We start from the raw sequence: 19,913 nt of genomic DNA, 5'->3' as shown, positions 1-19,913 counted from the left end.
CTCTGTTTACTCGTTCTTTAAGATTTCTGTCTTTTTTTTGGCTTCTTTAGTTCATCTAGGCCAGTGAGGGCTAACCATGCCACCCCTGATGTTTCTGAACTACATTTTCCCATGATGCTCAACTAGACGGCAGAGTGCCTGAGCATCATGAGGAATGTACTTTCAAAACATCTGGGGTGCCAAGGTTATCCATTGCTGCTCTAGGCAAAAACAATAATGTTTCAAAAAGCAGTTTCCATTCTGAACTTTTATGTTTGCAACCTCCATAGAAGGATACAGGAAACTAGCATATTTCAGAGGGCAGCACACATTTCAACACACATAGGGCTAGATTACAAGTGGAGGGCTAAATCATTGCGCTTACGCAAATGGGCAAATTTGCCAGCTTACGGGAGTACAATAATTAACCAGCCATTACAAGTGGCTGGTTATTGCTACCATGACCTTGCAGTAGCAATTAGATTAGATCTCGGGTTCATTTTTTTAATGTGCCCTAAATGACCTCAAAATAGAGGGCATTGTAGTTTTTTTTTTTAAATCTAGCATTTTTTTTTTTAATAAAAAGAACTGCACTAGGCAGTTTTGGAGCTTTAAAAAAAAAAAAAAAAACAGCAATCAAAAGTGCCTTTACATTTAGGTCAATGGGAACTGTGTGTTCCCATAGACCACTATGTAAATATATATGTATATGATTATATACATATATATTTATGTGTTAATATGTGTATATACACATATTAATAGATAAATATATAAGTATATATTCATATATATTTAAAAATGCTGCCCATCGCGCTGCGCTACATACCTCTTTCCCTGCGTGAGGTTCTGATGCTGTCTGTAACGACATCAGAACAAGGCTCCTATAGGAGCCTATGGAAGCGTGCTTTCATGGGCCCAATGCTTCCTAGCAATGCGAACGCAAGCTTGCGTTCACATTGTGATTTACTTGTAATACCAGAGTACATTATCGTGCAGTGGTATTAAAAAGTGGAGAACTACTATCACTTGCATGCAAGCAATATTTAACACTCCACTTGTAATCTGGCCCATAGAATGCAATTCTTCATACATGTTTAAACTGCTCTAAAAAAGGAAAACATAATTTATGTAAGAACTTACTTGAAAAATTAATTTCTTTCATATTGGCAAGAGTCCATGAGTTAATGACGTATGGGATATACATTCCTACCAGGAGGGGCATAGTTTTCCAAACCTCAAAATGCCTATAAATACACCTCCCACCACACCCACAACTAAGTTTAACGAATAACCAAGTAGTGAGGTGATAACAAAAAAAGGAGTAAAAAAGCATATAAGAAGAGGAACTGGAATATAATTGTGCTTTTATACAAAAAATCAAAACCACCATAAAAAAGGGTGGGCCTCATGGACTCTTGCCAATATGAAAAAATGAATTTATCAGGTAAATGATGTTTTCTTTCATGTAATTGGGAAGAGTCCATGAGCTAGTGACGTATGGGATAGAAATACCCATGATGTGGAAGACCACAGAAGAGTCACTAGAGAGGGAGGGATAAAATAAAAACAGCTATTTCCACTGAGAAATTAAATCCAAACAAAAATAAGTTTTTCTTATGAATCTCAAGAAAAAAACCTTAAATCATAAGCAGAAGAATCAAACTGAGACAGCTGCCTGAAGAACTGTCCTACCAAAGACTGCTTCAGAAGAAGCAAATACATAAAAATGGTAAAATTTAGTAAATGTATGCAAAGAAGACCAAGTTGCTGCTTTGCAAATCTGATCCACCGAAGCTTCATTCTTAAAAGCCCAAGAAGTGGCAATTGATCTAGTAGAATGAGCTGTGTGGAGATTGCCCCACCTCCAAATAAGCTTTGTGAATCAAAAGCTTTAACCAAGATGCCAAATAAATTGCAGAGGCTTTCTGACCTTTCCTGGAACCAGAAAAAACAACAAACAGACTAAAGGTCTTTCTGAAATCCTTAGTAGCTTTGACATAGTATTTCAAAGCTCTTACAACATCCAAAGAATGTAAAGATCTTTCAAGAGCATTATTAGGATTAGGACACAAGGAAGGAACAACAATTTCACTACTAATGTTGTTAGAATTCACAACTTTAGGCAAAAATTTAAATGAAGCCTGCAAAACAGCTTTATCCTGATGGAAAATCAGAAAAGGAGTCTCACAAGAGAGGGCAGATAATTCAGAAACTCTTCTAGCTGAAGAGATAGCCAAAAGGAACAACACTTTCCAAGAAAGTAGTTTAATATCCAAAGAATGCATAGGCTCAAAAGGAGGAGCCTGCAAAGCCTTCAAAACCAAATTAAGACTCCAAGGAGGAGAGATTGATTTAATAACAGGCTTGATATGAACCAAAGCCTGAACAAAACAGTGAATATCAGGAAGCTTAGCAATCTTTCTATGAAATAAAATAGAAAGAGCAGAGATTTGTCCCTTCAAAGTACTTGCAGACAAACCTTTATCCAAACCATCCTGAAGAAACTGTAAAATTCTAGGAATTCTAAAAGAAGAACACCATGAAATATAGGTTTTCCAAACCGATAATAAATCTTCCTTGAAACAGACTTACGAGCCTGTAGCATAGTATTAATCACTGAGTCAGAGAAACCTCTATTACTAAGCACTAAGTGCTCAATTTCCATACCTTCAAATTTAGCGATTTGAGATCCTGATGGAAAAACAGCCCTTGAGACAGAAGGTCTGGTCTTAAAGAAAGTGGCCAAGGTTGGCAACTTGACATCCGGACATGATCAGCAAACCAATATCTGTGAGGCCATGCTGGTGCTATCAGAAAACACATGTGATTGTTCCATTATGATCTTGGAGATCATCCTTGGAAGAAGAACTAGAGGCGGAAAAATATAAGCAGGTTGGTAAAACCAAGGAACTTCTAATGCATCCACCATCTCCGCCTGAGGATCCCTGGACCTGGAAAGGTACCTGGGAAGTTTCTTGTTTAGATGGGAAGCTATCAGATCTATTTCTGGAAGACCCCACATCCATACAATCTGACAAAATACATCTGGATGGAGAGACCACTCCCCTGGATGTAAATTCTGATGGCTGAGATAATCCGCTTCCCAATTGTCTACACCTGGGATATGCATCGCAGAAATTAGACAGGAGTTGGATTCCGCCCAAGAAAGTATCTAAAATACTTCTTTCATAGCTAAAGGACTGTGAGTCCCACCCTGATGATTGACATATGCCAATATATATATATCAATGTCAATGTCTGAGGTAAGATCTTCTGAACCAGAGAGGATATTTCAGTATGTTGACGGTCATTACAAAATTCATCAGTTTTATGAGAAGTTTTAAAACACCTTTTACGTTTATTAGAAGGTGGAATAGCAGACATAGCCTTCTGTATTGCATCAGCAATATAATTTTTCATATCAACATGGATATCATGTACATTAGATGTTGAAGGAACAACAGATACTGTACTAGTACTGATAGAAACATTTTCGGCATGCAAAAGCTTATCATGACAACTGTTACATACTACAGCTGGAGATATAATCTCAGCTAATTTACAACAGATACACTTAGCTTTGGTAGAACTGTGTTCATGTAGCATGGTTCCTACAGTAGCTTCTGAGACAGGATCACATTGAGACATCTTGCAAAATGTAAAAGAAAAAATAACATTTAAACAAAATATTCAATTTCCTCATATAGTAGTTTCAGGAAAGGGAAAAAATGCAAATACTAAAATAAGCAAAAAAGTAAACAGCATAGCCCTCTTGAGCATAAAGAAGGCAAGAAGCATATAGGAAGTAGGGTGAAATGAAAACCAAATTTTTTGGCGCCAAGTATGACGCACAAGGCAAAATGAAGTAGAAAATGTTTTGGCGCCAACAAACATCCGGAAATGATGCAACTCACATCATAACAGACGCAACTTCATGCCAAACAACCTGGCGTCAACTAAGACACAGGAAATGACGAACTTGCATCATCATAGACGCATTGCGCCAAGAATGATGCAATAAATAACAGCATTTTGCGACCTCGCGAGCCTAATTTTGCCCGAGAAATTAAAGAAAAACAAGTCAATTTGAAAAAAAAGAGACTATACCCCAGGTAAGAAAATAACTTCCTAAAACATGATTCCCATACTGAAACTGATAGACTGCAAAGGGAAATATACATAGACCTGACTCACGGCAAATATAAGTAAAATACATATATTTAAAACTTTATATTAATACATAAAGCGCCAAACCATAGCTGAGAGTGTCTTAAATAATGATACATACTTACCGAAAGACACCCATCCACATTTAGCAGATAGCCAAACCAGTACTGAAATCTATCAGTAGAGGTAATGGTATATAAGAGTATATCGTCGATCTGAAAAGGGAGGTAGGAGATGAATCCCTACGACCAATAAAAGAGAACCCTTGAAAAGATTTCCTGTGAGAGAAACCATAAAATCAGTAGGCGATACTCTCTTCACATCCCTCTAACAAACACTGTACTCTGAGAGGAATTGGGCTTCAATACGCTGAGAAGCGCTTATCATAGAAGAATCATAAAAATCAAGCACAAACTTACTTCACCACCTCCATAGGAGGCAAAGTTTGTAAAACTGAGTTGTGGGTGTGGTGGGAGGTATATTTATAGGCATTTTGAGGTTTGGGAAACTTTGCCCCTCCTGGTAGGAATGTATATCCCATACATCACTAGCTCATGGACTCTTGCCAATTACATGAATGAAAGCTAGATAAAGTGTTAAAGGTATATTAAACAGTATGAGATTATAATATACAATTTTATTCTCCATTACCAGAATTAAAGAGACATGAAACCCATTTTTTTTGTATGATTCAGATAGAACATATAGAATTTTAAACAACTTTCCACTTTACTTCTATTATCACATGTGCTTCATTATTTTGGTATCCTTTATTAAAGGAGCAGCAATGTACTACTGTGAACTAGCTAAACACATCTGGTGAACCAATGACAAGAGGTATATATGTGCTAGCTCCCAGTAGTGCATTGATGTGCCTGAGCCTACCAATATATGCTTTTTAGCAAAGAAAAACAAGAGAACAAAGTAAATTTGATCATAGAAGTAAATTGGAAAGTTATTTAACACTGCATGCTCTATCAGAATCATCAAAGTTTAATTTTTACTTTACTATCCCTTTAACCTTTTTTAAGTGACACTTGGTGAGTACATTCTAAACTTATTCCCAGTTTGACAAATTGACTGCATAAATAAGGTTAGTCCGATTATTAATTTACACAATAATAAAAGTCTGCTTTGCTTATGAATAAGTGAAAGCAAATCTTAAAATAAAACACACACAAACATTTCAACAGCCATAGCTTGTGCTATATTTTCAATACACACAGAAATGTATCTACAGTTTGCCAGGCTATGAAGAAACAATTGTGAGCATACACTGTATAAACAAGCTATTTAGTAGTCTCTCAGTTTTACAGGATAGTCTGAAACTCTCAAAATAATGAATAATGAACATCTAGTACAATACACACTTCAGAAAATCATGACAGTACTAAATAGGTTTTATTTTATTGTGCTCCGGCAGCAGCAGAAAGCACAGCACCCATTCCTAACTAAAATAGCAATTATTATAGTTTACTTTGTCCTAACGCTGCTCCATAATGAGAATGAGTAAATGTCATTCTAGCAATGCAGTTAACAAATTACATAGTATAATTCTCCATTATGCTCCATGCCAATTCGAATGCCTGAGATTAGCTTATAAATGGGAGACTTTTGTATCTTAAAAAAAACAGCTGTGTTGTACAGTTTACCCTTAAAGAAAGAAAAAAGCCAAATGTGTTAACCTAGCACATGTGCACCACATCTAATATTATAAAAAATAAATAAAAACATGGGTTTCTGGTTTAGAAAAGCAATTTAGTAAAAAAGTGTGCACTGTAAGAATTTAATATTTCCCTGTTCAATACTTATAATAAGGAATAGGACACAACAAAACTTTGTTTATAGACTTTGCTGCGTTTTGAGAAATATTACAATTAAGGTGCTGTACAGTTTTTTTTCATAATGTTATCTCTTGCTAGCACTATGTTACACACACAATAATAGAATGATATAGAGATATTTAGAATTCATTTTTGAATCACATTGGCCTAAATTTCATAATGCAAACTAATATAGATGTAAGAAACCCCAAAAGAGGAGGATAACATGTTGAAAGCCCATCTTTAATAGTAATTTTAACAGTAACTTTTAAAAACAATCGCCTAGATTTAGAGTTCTGCGTTAGCCGTCAAAAGCAGCGTTAAGGGGTCCTAACGCTGCTTTTGGCCACCCGCTGGTATTTAGAGTCAGCCAGGAAAGGGTCTAACGCTTGCTTTCAAGCCGTGACTTTTCCATACCGCAGATCCCCTTACGCCAATTGCGTATCCTATCTTTCTTTACAATGGGATCTTCCTAACGCCGGTATTTAGAGTCTTGGCTGAAATGAGCAGTAGACCCTCTACCGACAATACTCCAGCTGCAAAAAAAAGTCAGTAGTTAAGAGCTTTATGGGCTAAAACCGGTTTATAAAGCTCTTAACTACGGTGCTCTAAAGTACACTAACAAACATAAACTACCTATGTACCCCTAAACCGAGGTCCCCCCACATCGCTGCCACTATAAGAAATATTTGTAACCCCTAATCTGCCGACCGCACACCGCTGCAACCTACATTATACCTCTGAACCCCTAATCGGCTGCCCCTAACATCGCCAACACCTACATAATATTTATTATCCCCTAATCTGCCCCCCCCAATGTCGTCGCCACCTAACTACACTTATTAACCCCTAATCTGCCAACCGGACCTCGCCGCTACTCTAATAAATGTATTAATCCATAAAGCTAAGTCTAACCCTAACCCTAACACCCCCCTAAATTAAATATAATTTTAATCTAACAAAATAAATTAACTCTTATTAACTAAAGTATTCCTATTTAAAACTAAATACTTACTTGTAAAATAAACCCTAAACTAGCTACAATATAACAAATAATTATATTGTAGCTATTTTAGGATTTATATTTATTTTACAGGCAACTTTGTATTTATTTTAACTAGCTACAATAGCTATTAAATAGTTATTAACTATTTAATAGATACCTAGTTAAAATAATAACAAAATTACCTGTAAAATAAATCCTAACCTAAGTTACAATTAAACACTACACTAAATATTATGTAGGTGTCAGCGATGTTAGGGGCAGCAGATTAGGTGTACATAGGGATAATGTAGGTTGCGGCGGTGTACGGAGCGGCAGATTAGGGGTTAATTGTATAATGCAGGTGTCAGCGATAGCGGGGGCGGCAGATTAGGGGTTAATAAGTGTAAGGTTAGGGGTGTTTAGACTCGGGGTTCATGTTAGGGTGTTAGGTGCAGACTTACAGAGTGTTTCCCCATAGGAAACAATTGGGCTGCGTTGGAAGCTTTTTTGCAGATGTTAGTTTTTTTTTTCATCCCAAACTGCCCCATTGTTTCCTATGGGGGAATCGTGCACGAGCACGTTTTGCCAGCTTACCGCTACCATAAGCAACGCTGGTATTGAGAGTTGAAGTGGCGGTAAATTAGGTTCAACGCACCCTTTTTGGAGCCTAACGCAGCCCTTCAGACAACTCTAAATACCAGCGTTGTCTTAAGGGTGCGTTGGGAAAAAAAGCTACGTTAGCTACGTGAGTCTTTACCGACAAAACTCTAAATCTAGGCAAATATAGGCACAGCTCAACAACATATTTAGGGCCCGATGATCCAAAAACTCACTGGCATGGAGTGAAATAGACCTTATATTGTAAAATATAATTTATATGGGGCCTATTTATGATGGTGCGAGCGGACATGTCCGCTGCACATCGATAAATGCCGACAGAATACGCTCTAGGCATTTATCATTGCACCAGCAGTTTTTGTGAATTGCTGGTGCAATACCACCCCCTGCAGATTTGCGGCCAATTGGCCGCTAGCAGGGGGTGTCAATCAACTTGATCATATATGATAGGGTTGATTTCTGACTATTTCTGTCCACCACTTCAGAGCAGGCGGACAGGTTATGGAGCAGCGGTCTTTAGAACTTCTGTTCCCAGCGAGCACGGGGCATCAAGCTCCATACAAAGATTGATAAATATGGCCCATTGACTCAGCAGAGTCTATCAATCCAAAATTTGCATTTCTAAAATTCTTTGAGGGACCTCCCCTTCTTGATGAGACTTCTTAGATCATCTCACCTGAGTAGACAGCTTTAGATCCTCAAGCCCTAAGAAACAGCTAGATTCTATAATGACCAATGGTCTAAACATCCCGTTGTGTAGACTGATAAAATAATGACATACAGCTATTTATAAGAGAGTTAAATCTCCTTTTGGATCAGAGAAATCTGAAATCAGAGAAGGAAGATTCCGAAACACTTACAGTAAGGGGGGTAGTTATCAACATGTCTATTTTACCTGTCTTCACCGGCCCAATACGCCCGCCTAAGCTCGCCTCACATCGCCGCCGCGGACCTGCAAAAATTTGCCTAAGTTATCAAAAAAGCTGTCAAAAAGCCGCGCACGAAGTACGGGGCGATGAGCAGTGGACTGTGAGAGTTATCACTTATTCGATCTCGCTGCTCTTCGGCTTTTCTACAGCTTTCTTGCTAGCCTGTCACTAAGCACCCACACTAAACTACACTGTTCTACCCCCTATACCGGCGCCCCCGGAGCCCCCCGCAACTAAATAAAGTTACTAACCCCTAAACCACCACTCCTAGACCCCGCCGCACTCTTGTAAATGTATTAACCCCTAAACCGCCGCAACCGGACACTGCTGCCACCTACATTATACCTAGTAACCCCTATCATGCCCCCCCATACCGTCGCCCTCTATAATAAAGTTATTAACCCCTATCCTGCTGATCCCGCACCTCGCCGCAACTAAATAAATAGTTTAACCCCTAAACCGCCGCTCCCTGACCCCGCCGCAACCTATATTAAATTTATTAACCCCTATCCTGCCCCCCCTACACCGTCGCCACCTATAATAAATGTATTAACCCCTATCCTGCCCCCCACTACACCGCTGCCACTGTAATAAATTTATTAACTCCTAAACCTAAGTCTAACACTAACCCTAACACCCCCCTAACTTAAATATTAATTAAATAAATCTAAATAATATTTCTATTATGAACTAAATTAATCCTATTTAAAACTAAATACTTACCTTTAAAATAAACCCTAATATAACTACAATATAAATAATAATTATATTGTAGCTATCTTAGGATTTATTTTTATTTTACAGGCAAATTTCAATTTATTTTAACTAGGTACAATAGCTATTAAATAGTTTTCCTATTTAAAACTAAATACTTACCTGTAAAATAAACCCTAACGGCTAGATTTAGAGTTTTGTCGGTAACGACTCGCGTACCTAACGCTGGCTTTTTTCTGGCCGCACCTTTAAAATAACTCTGGTATTGAGAGTCCACAGAATGGCTGCGTTAGGCTCCAAAAAAGGAGCGTAGAGCATATTTAACGCAACTTCAACTCTCGATACCAGAGTTACTTACGGACGCGGCCAGCCTCAAAAACCTGCTTGTGCACGATTCCCCCATAGAAAACAATGGGGCTGTTTGAGCTGAAAAAAAACCTAACACCTGCAAAAAAGCCGCGTTCAGCTCCTAGCGCAGCCCCATTGTTTCCTATGGGGAAACACTTCCTACGTCTGCACCTAACACTCTAACATGTACCCCGAGTCTAAACACCCCTAACCTTACACTTATTAACCCCTAATCTGCCGCCCCCGCTATCGCTGACCCCTGCATATTATTATTAACCCCTAATCTGCCGCTCCGTAAACCGTCGCTACTTACATTATCCCTATGTACCCCTAATCTGCTGCCCCTAACACCGCCAACCCCTATATTATATTTATTAACCCCTAATCTGCCCCCCACAACGTCGCCTCCACCTGCCTACACTTATTAACCCCTAATCTGCAGACCGGACCGCACCGCTATTATTATAAAGTTATTAACCCCTAATCCGCCTCACTAACCCTATAATAAATAGTATTAACCCCTAATCTGCCCTCCCTAACATCGCCGACACCTAACTTCAATTATTAACCCCAAATCTGCCGACTGGAGCTCACCGCTATTCTAATAAATGTATTAACCCCTAAAGCTAAGTCTAACCCTAACACTAACATCCCCCTAAATTAAATATAATTTTAATCTAACGAAATTAATTAACTCTTATTAAATAAATTATTCCTATTTAAAGCTAAATACTTACCTGTAAAATAAATCCTAATATAGCTACAATATAAATTATAATTATATTATAGCTATTTTAGGATTAATATTTATTTTACAGGTAACTTTGTATTTATTTTAACCAGATACAATAGCTATTAAATAGTTAAAAACTAGAAAATAGTTAAAATAATTACAAATTTACCTGTAAAATAAATCCTAACCTAAGTTACAATTAAACCTAACACTACACTATCAATAAATAAATTAAATACAATTCCTACAAATAAATACAATGAAATAAACTAGCTAAAGTACAAAAAATAAAAAAGAACTAAGTTACAAAAAATAAAAAAATATTTACAAACATTAGAAATATATTACAACAATTTTAAACTAATTACACCTACTCTAAGCCCCTAATAAAATAACAAAGCCCCTCAAAATAAAAAAATGCCCTACCCTATTCTAAATTACTAAAGTTCAAAGCTCTTTTACCTTACCAGCCCTGAACAGGGCCCTTTGCGGGCATGCCCCAAGAAGTTCAGCTCTTTTGCCTGTAAAAAAAAACATACAATACCCCCCCAACATTACAACCCACCACCCACATACCCCTAATCTAACTCAAACCCCCCTTAAATAAACCTAACACTAAGCCCCTGAAGATCTCCCTACCTTGAGTCGTCTTCACCCAGCCGAGCCAAATTCTTCATCCAAGCGGAGCAAGAAGAGGTCCTCCATCCGGTAGAAGTCTTCATCCAAGCGGGGCAGAAGAGGTCTTCCATCCAATTGAAGTCTTCATCCAAGAGGCATCTTCTATCATCATCCATCCGGAACGGAGCGGCAGCATCCTGAAGACCTCCGACGCGGAACATCCATCCTGGCCGACGACTGAACGACGAATGACGGTTCCTTTAAATGATGTCATCCAAGATGGCATCCCTCGAATTCCGATTGGCTGATAGGATTCTATCAGCCAATCGGAATTAAGGTAGGAATATTCTGATTGGCTGATGGAATCAGCCAATCAGAATAAAGTTCAATCCGATTGGCTGATCCAATCAGCCAATTAGATTGAGCTCGCATTCTATTGGCTGTTCCGATCAGCCAATAGAATGCAAGCTCAATCTGATTGGCTGATTGGATCAGCCAATCGGATTCAACTTGATTCTGATTGGCTGATTCCATCAGCCAATCAGAATATTCCTACCTTAATTTCGATTGGCTGATAGAATCCTATCAGCCAATCGGAATTCGAGGGATGCCATCTTGGATGACGTCATTTAAAGGAACCGTCATTCGGCTAGTAGGCGTCGGGAGAAGAGGATGTTCCGCGTCGGATGGAAGATGATGGCTCCCGAAGAAAGAAGATTGAAGATGCCGTTGATAGAAGACTTCATCCGGATCATGGATCTCTTCAGCTCCTGCTAGGATGAAGACTTCATCCGGATCATGGATCTCTTCAGCTCCCGCTTGGATGATGACTTCAGCCGGATCATGGACCTCTTCAGCCCCCCGCTTGGGCTTGGATCAGGACATCGGAGGAGCTCTTCTGGATCGATCGGTGAACCTGGTATGGTGAAGATAAGGTAGGAAGATCTTCAGGGGCTTAGTGTTAGGTTTATTTAAGGGGGGTTTGGGTTAGATTAGGGGTATGTGGGTTGTAATGTTGGGGGGGGTATTGTATGTTTTTTTTTACAGGCAAAAGAGCTGAACTTCTTGGGGCATGCCCCGCAAAGGGCCCTGTTCAGGGCTGGTAAGGTAAAAGAGCTTTGAACTTTAGTAATTTAGAATAGGGTAGGGCATTTTTTTATTTTGGGGGGCTTTGTTATTTTATTAGGGGGCTTAGAGTAGGTGTAATTAGTTTAAAATTGTTGTAATATTTTTCTTATGTTTGTAAATATTTTTTTATTTTTTGTAACTTATTTATTTTTTATTTTTTGTACTTTAGTTAGTTTATTTCATTGTAGTTATTTGTAGGTATTGTATTTAATTAATTTATTGATAGTGTAGTGTTAGGTTTAATTGTAGATAATTGTAGGTATTTTATTTAATTAATTTATTGATAGTGTAGTGTTAGGTTTAATTGTAACTTAGGTTAGGATTTATTTTACAGGTAATTTTGTAATTATTTTAACTAGGTAGCTATTAAATAGTTATTAACTATTTAATAGCTATTGTACCTGGTTAAAATAAATACAAAGTTACCTGTAAAATAAATATAAATCCTAAAATAGCTATAATATAATTATAATTTATATTGTAGCTATATTAGGATTTATTTTACAGGTAAGTATTTAGCTTTAAATAGGAATAATTTATTTAATAAGAGTTAATTTATTTCGTTAGATAAAAATTATATTTAACTTAGGGGGGGTGTTAGTGTTAGGGTTAGACTTAGCTTTAGGGGTTAATACATTTATTAGAATAGCGGTGAGCTCCGGTCGGCAGATTAGGGGTTAATGTTTGAAGTTAGGTGTCGGCGATGTTAGGGAGGGCAGATTAGGGGTTAATACTATTTATTATAGGGTTAGTGAGGCGGATTAGGGGTTAATAACTTTATTATAATAGTGGTGCGGTCCGGTCGGCAGATTAGGGGTTAATAAGTGTAGGCAGGTGGAGGCGATGTTGAGGACGGCAGATTAGGGGTTAATAAATATAATATAGGGGTCGGCGGTGTTAGGGGCAGCAGATTAGGGGTACATGGTTATAATGTAGGTGACGGCGCTTTGCGGTCGGCAGATTAGGGGTTAATTATTGTAGGTAACTGGCGGCGACGTTGTGGGGGGCAGGTTAGGGGTTAATAAATATAATACAGGGGTCGGCGGTGTTAGGGGCAGCAGATTAGGGGTACATAAGTATATCGTAGGTGGCGGTCGGCAGATTAGGGGTTAAAAAAAATTAATCGAGTGGCGGCGATGTGGGGGGACCTCGGTTTAGGGGTACATAGGTAGTTTATGGGTGTTAGTGTACTTTAGAGAACAGTAGTTAAGAGCTTTATGAACCGGCGTTAGCCCAGAAAGCTCTTAACTCCTGACTTTTTTCTGCGGCTGGAGTTTTGTCGTTAGATTTCTAACGCTCACTTCAGACACGACTCTAAATACCGGAGTTAGAAAGGTCCCATTGAAAAGATAGGATACGCAATTGACGTAAGGGGATCTGCGGTATGGAAAAGTCGCGGCTGAAAAGTGAGCGTTAGACCCTTTTTTGACTGACTCCAAATACCGGCGGTAGCCTAAAACCAGCGTTAGGAGCCTCTAACGCTGGTTTTCACGGCTACCGCAAAACTCCAAATCTAGGCCTAAGATAGCTACAATGTAATTAATAATTACATTGTAGCTATCTTAGGATTTATATTTATTTTACAGGTAACTTTGTATTTATTTTAGCTAGTTAGAATAGTTATTAACTATTTAATAACTACCTAGCTAAAAGAAATACAAAATTACCTGTAAAATAAATCCTAACCTAAGTTACAATTAAACCTAACACTACACTATCATTAAATTAATTAAATAAATTAACTACAAATAACTACAATTAAATACAATTACATAAACTAAAGTACAAAAAATAAAAAAGCTAAGTTACAAAAATAAAAAAAATAAGTTACAAACATTTTAAAAATATTACAACAATTTTAAGCTACTTACACCTAATCTAAGCCCCCTAATAAAATAACAAACCCCCCCAAAATAAAAAATGCCCTACCCTATTCTAAATTAAAAAAGTTCAAAGCTCTTTTACCTTACCAGCCCTTAAAACCCACCACCCACATACCCCTAATCTAACCCAAACCCCCCTTAAAATAACCTAACACTAATCCCCTGAAGATCATCCTACCTTGAGTTGTCTTCACTCAGCCGAGCAGCGATGGAACCGAAGAGGAGCCCCGGAGCGGCAGAAGTTATCCTCCAAGCGGCGCTGAAGAAGTCTTCCATCCGGGTTTATTTTACAGGTAAGTATTTAGTTTTAAATAGGAATAATTTATTTAAGTATAGTGTAGTGTTAGGTGTAATTGTAACTTAGGTTAGTTTTTATTTTACAGGTTAATTTCTCTTTCTAGCTAGGTAAGCTATTAAATAGTTAATAACTATGTAATAGCTATTGTACCTAGTTAAAATAAATTGAAATTTGCCTGCAAAATAAAAATAAATCCTAAAATAGCTACAATATAATTATTATTTATATTGTAGCTATATTAGGGTTTATTTTAAAGGTAAGTATTTAGTTTTAAATAGGATTAATTTAGTTCATAATAGAAATATTATTTAGATTTATTTAATTAATATTTAAGTTAGAGGGGTGTTAGGGTTAGTGTTAGACTTAGGTTTAGGGGTTAATAAATGTATTACAGTGGCGGCAGTGTAGTGGGGGGCAGGATAGGGTTAATAAATGTATTATAGGTGGTGACGGTGTAGGGGGGCAGGTTAGGGGTTAATAAATTTAATATAGGTTGCGGCAGGGTCCGTGAGTGGCGGTTTAGGGGTTAATACATATATTATAGTTGCGGTGGGCTCCGGGAGCAGCGGTTTAGGGGTTAATATGTATAGAGTAGCTTGCAGTGGGCTCCGGGAGCGGCGGTTTAGGGGGTAATAACTTTATTTAGTCACGGCGGTGTAGGGGGGACAGATTAGTGGTGTTTAGACTCGGGGTACATGTTAGGGTGTTAGGTGCAGACATCTCCCATAGGAATCAATGGGATGTCTGGCAGCAGCGAACTTGTACTTTCGCTATGCTCAGACTCCCATTGATTCCTATGGGATCCGCCGCCTCCAGGGTGGCGGTTTGAAAACCAGGTACGCTGGGCCGGAAAAGTGCTGAGCGTACCTGCTAGTTTTTTGATAACTAGCAAAAGTAGTCAGATTGTGCCGTACTTGTGTGCGGAACATCTGGAGTGATGTAAGAATCGATCTGTGTCGGACTGAGTCCGGCCGATCGAAGCTTACGTCACAAAATTCTACTTTTGCCGGTCTCTAGCCTTTGATAACTAAGGCGAATCAGCCTCGCCACAAATACGCTGCAGAATTCCAGCGTATTTGAGGTTGACGGCTTGATAACTAGGCCCCAAAGTCTCATTAAAAGAGCTATCTCAGGCCAACCAATATTTAACTTTTTAAGGAAATTAATTCTCAAGCAACAAAACACTGGTGCACATGTTAACAAATAATTTACTAGACAATGTAGGAATGCAGCACCCAAGGGTTTCACAGGTGAGTAACTGCTGTGGGGAGTGCAGTAAAGGGTAACTGCTTGGTAACTGTACCCAAGGGGAATGAAAATGTGGGTAACAGTAATTGGAGGACACAACAATCAAGCATGCCACAATTAATTGGTGGTTGTGTTTGAGTTATATTAGAAAGAGAAAGGATTATGAGTGTTATGGTTTTTATAGGTATGTGGGAGGTTCATAAAACATCTTAATTAAAAATGTCACTGGTATTTAACCCTCTTCCAACACATTAAACCAGTGTGATCATGTGACCCTCACCCCAATATGTAGGGGGGTACATTTCTACTAATGTTAGGCATGGTGTCATTGTCAACAGAGCATTCATATGATTCTTTATTTCTGTTTGATAAAAGGGTTTAGTAAAAATGTTACAGATGTGTTCTAAGCCAATAAAATGCTTATCAGCTCAGGATAACAGGAGGATTTGTACCTAGGCTAGTGCTAATAATCAAGCTTCAAAATGGATACACTATTTAAAATGTAAGATTAAGAATTGAACTGTCATTACGTTTTCAAGCTTACATTCATATAACTGTAATATGTTATAATAATGTATTCCTTCAGTGCATTGTGAATTTAATTTAATTATCTGTATAATACTAAAGATTAAATGATTTTATAAAAACTAATACTGTATGTAATTAATTTTACATTTCCAAAGCTATTCTGCACATGCAAAAGTTCATAGATCACTTCTATTTGTTTTTAATTTTAACATACAAACATATATTATGATGGCAGATTAAAGTTATAAGCCCGTTTAGTTTTATAATGTATCTCAACACCAGATCTTGCTTACCCCAAATCTAATTATGGGTTAGAGACTCACTTGCTTTAGCTAGGTGCATATCAATACCATCCATGTAAAGGGGCGCAGAAATATTGAATTCTGATAGATAGAATAGATTCAGGGCATTAAACAAAATAAATCTAACTTATGTTTATTATAATAACTTGAAACACTAAAACTAACTTTACATTTATACATTTTATACCAACAATTGTACCTGTGCATGTTGCTCCAGAATGGCATTATGCCATTGTAGCCAAAAAAACGAAAACAATCTCAATTGTCCTTTTGTTTCTAGTAAAACAGATCATTGACAGGACACCTGGTACATCAGAATAATGAAAGAGAAAGCCCTTGAAAATCTTGGCTGGTGGCTGTGGACGGAACAAATGTTCAGAGAAAGTTATAAAATCCTTTTAATTTTTATATTAAAAAATAAGTTTAACAATTATTACATTAGTTTTACATTAAATCATAGTTTAATTATATCTCTACTATATTCTGTGAAATTCTGGTTTGTCTATAGCCACTTAGTCTACAAAACAAAAGCTATTGGTTTAAATTCATAAATAGCAATTAATTTGCTAGAAATACAATCCTATATAATAAAAGGCCAAGTGTGTTTGTCCGAAGCTGTCATGCGCAGTAGAGACAGCACGAGGACAAACACACCTGGCCTTTGAGTCCCTAGCTGATCTGCGCTCTGCGGCAGAAGTGGGCGGGGCCGGTGCGGTCGCGCAATAGAGGGGAGAGAGATAGAGAGGGGAGAGGGATAGAGAGGGGGGAGAGAGAGGAGAGAGAGAGAGGAGGGGGAGAGAGAGAGGGGGGAGAGAGAGGGGGAAGAGAGAGATAGAGGGAAGAGAGAGAGGGGGAAGAGAGAGAGGGGGGAGAGAGAGAGGGGGAGAGAGGGGGGGGAGAGAGAGAGAGATAGAGAGAGAGAGAGAGGGGGGAAGAGAGAGAGGGCAAAAGAGAGGGGGGAGAGAGCGTAAAATAGAGGGGGAGAGAGAGTGCGCAAAAGAGAGGGGGAGAGAGAGAGTGCAAAAGAGAGGGGGGAGAGAGAGAGCAAAAGAGAGGGGGAAAGAGAGAGCGCAAAAGAGAGGGGGAGAGAGAGAGCTCAAAAGAGAAGGGGAGAGAGCGCAAAAGAGAGGGGGCGAGAGAGAGCAAAAGAGAGGGGGAGGGAGAGAGAGAGCAAAAGAGAGGGGGAGGTAAAGAGCGCAGGGGGTGGGACCACTGTACTGCAAAAAATGGCCCTTGTGAACGGGCTTTAGGACTAGTACATTATAAAAAGCTTATGATCTGCAAATGCTTTTAACTTCATTTGCTGACCTTGGAGAAAAACAACAGAAGTTGGTGTATAAAGCTTATTAAATCCCAAGAAACTTTTCTTAAATTAAACTGCAAATTTTTGCTAGATGCTCCAAATGTTAGATACCTGGGCCTTGTTCCATTATTTCTAGCCATAAAAAATAATCAGAATACTCTCGTAAAACACTTCTTTTTCATGCACTGTTTTTACAACAGATGGTAAAGATAGTGAGATTCTATTAAGGGATGTTAATGTAAATAATAATGTGAGTAGCAATTTTATTTTTACCGAGGGAGAGGTTTCAAGGGCTTTATCAAAAATAAAAGTAAATAAGTCTGTGGATCCAGATAATATTCATCCAAGGGTTCTAAAAGAACTTTGAACCGTAACAGCTACTCAATTAGCTGATTTATTTAATCAGTCACTTCTAACAGGAGTTGTTCCAAGAGACTGGAAAATTGCCAATGTAGTCCCTCTTCATAAAAAGTGTAGTAGGGAAGAGTCTGCTAACTATAGGCCAGTCAGTTTGACCTCAATTGCAGTGAAATTTATGGAAACACTTTTAAAGGAAAGACTTGTATCTTTCATTCAGACAAACAACTTAGAAGACAAAGGACAGCGTGGTTTCACTGCTGGAAGATCATGCCTGACTAATCTAATTGATTTCTTTGACCATGTAACTAAAATAATAGACCAGGGAGGAGCCATAGATGTTGCATATCTAGACTTTAGCAAAGCATTTGACACTGTCCCACACAACAAACTTATTCACAAAATATATTGCCTTGGAATAGATGCCAAGATTGTTAAGTGGGTAGAATGCTGGCTTAAAGATAGACAACAGAGGGTTTCAATTAATGGAGTACATTCAAATGAGGCATCAGTTACTAGTGGTGTTTCCCAAGGGTCAATTCTTGTGCCTGTTTTGTTTAACATGTTCATAAGTGATTTTGGAAGTGGGCTTAAGGGGAAGGTTTGCTTGCTTGCTGATGATACAAAAATTTGTAACAGGGTAGATGTTCCAGGAGGAGTTGATCAAATGAACTGTGATATTAATAAACTAGAGGACTGGTCAAATAAATGGGATATGAAATTTAATATTACCAAGAGCAAAATTATGCATATAGGATCCAAAAACCCAAAGGCCAATTATAGTCTCAATGGTATATTACTGACTGTAATTAAAGAAGAAAGGGACTTGGGAATTATTATTTCAGATGATTTAAAATTTGGTACACAATGCAGCAGTGCAGTCAGCAAGGCCAGTGAAATGCTTGGATGCATTGGAAGAGGTTTTAGTAGCAGAAATAGCAAGGTCCTTTTGCCACTTTGCAGATCATTAGTTAGACCAAATATGGAATACTGTGTACAGTTCTGGAGACCATATCTTCAGAAAGATATAAATAAACTAGAAGGAGGGCTACTAAAATGGTACATGGTCTAAAATATAAAACGTACAAAGAAAGACTCTATGATCTAAATATGTATAGTTTAGAGGATAGAAGGGAAAGAGGTGACATGATAGAAACCTTCAAATATATGAAGGGACTTAATAAAATAGAAGCTGAAAGCATTTTTCACCAAAAAATAAATGCCAAAACAAGGGGTCACAATCTAAAGTAGCAGATTCAGGAGAAATTTGAGGAAGCATTTTTTTACAGAAAGGGTGGTGGATTCATGGAATAAACTTCCATTTGATGTGGTAAACACAAAGGGGCCTAGTTATCAAGCCGTCAACCTCAAATACGCTGGAATTCTGCAGCGTATTTGTGGTGAGGCTGATTCGCCTTAGTTATCAAGCCCTAGAGACCGGCAAAAGTAGAATTTTGTGACGTAAACTTCAATCCGCCGGACTCAGTCCGACACAGATCGATTCTTACGTCACTCCAGATGTTCCGCACACAAGTACGGCACAATCTGACTACTTTTGCTAGTTATCAAAAAACTAGCAGGTACGCTAGGCACTTTTACGGCCCAGCGTACCTGGTTTTCAAACCGCCACCCTGGAGGCGGCGGATCCCATAGGAATCAATGGGAGTCTGACCATAGCGAAAGTACAAGTTCGCTGCTGCCAGATATCCCATTGATTCCTATGGGAGATGTCTGCACCTAACACCCTAACATGTACCCCGAGTCTAAACACCCCTAATCTGCCCCCCTACACAGCCGCAACTAAATAAAGTTATTACCCCCTAAACCGCCGCTCCCAGAGCCCACCGCAAGCTACTCTATACATATTAACCCCTAAACCGCCGCTCCCGGAGCCCACCGCAACTATAATAAATGTATTAGCCCCTAAACCGCCGCACCCGTAGCCCACC

The 19,913-nt window shown here is 38.4% G+C and overlaps 1 protein-coding gene across 2 annotated transcripts in view; it reads right to left on the bottom strand.

Annotated features, from left to right (window-relative positions):
* The window catches only part of GULP1 (GULP PTB domain containing engulfment adaptor 1), an 803,315-nt gene that overhangs the window by 715,945 nt on the left and 67,457 nt on the right, over positions 1-19,913 (bottom strand). The window contains exon 1 of one of the 2 annotated variants that reach the window (XM_053698597.1): positions 16,504-16,640. The exons of the other annotated variant lie outside the window; for it this stretch is intronic. The gene's annotated coding sequence lies outside the window, so the exon portion shown is untranslated. Of the gene's footprint in view, positions 1-16,503; positions 16,641-19,913 lie in introns of those variants that run through there. 2 annotated transcript variants of the gene reach the window in all.

This window comes from Bombina bombina, chromosome 1 (assembly GCF_027579735.1).
Source record: "Bombina bombina isolate aBomBom1 chromosome 1, aBomBom1.pri, whole genome shotgun sequence".
Taxonomy (NCBI): Eukaryota; Metazoa; Chordata; class Amphibia; order Anura; family Bombinatoridae; genus Bombina; species Bombina bombina.
Note: the sequence above shows the minus strand (reverse complement) of the source record. Positions and strands in the feature narration are given on the sequence as shown.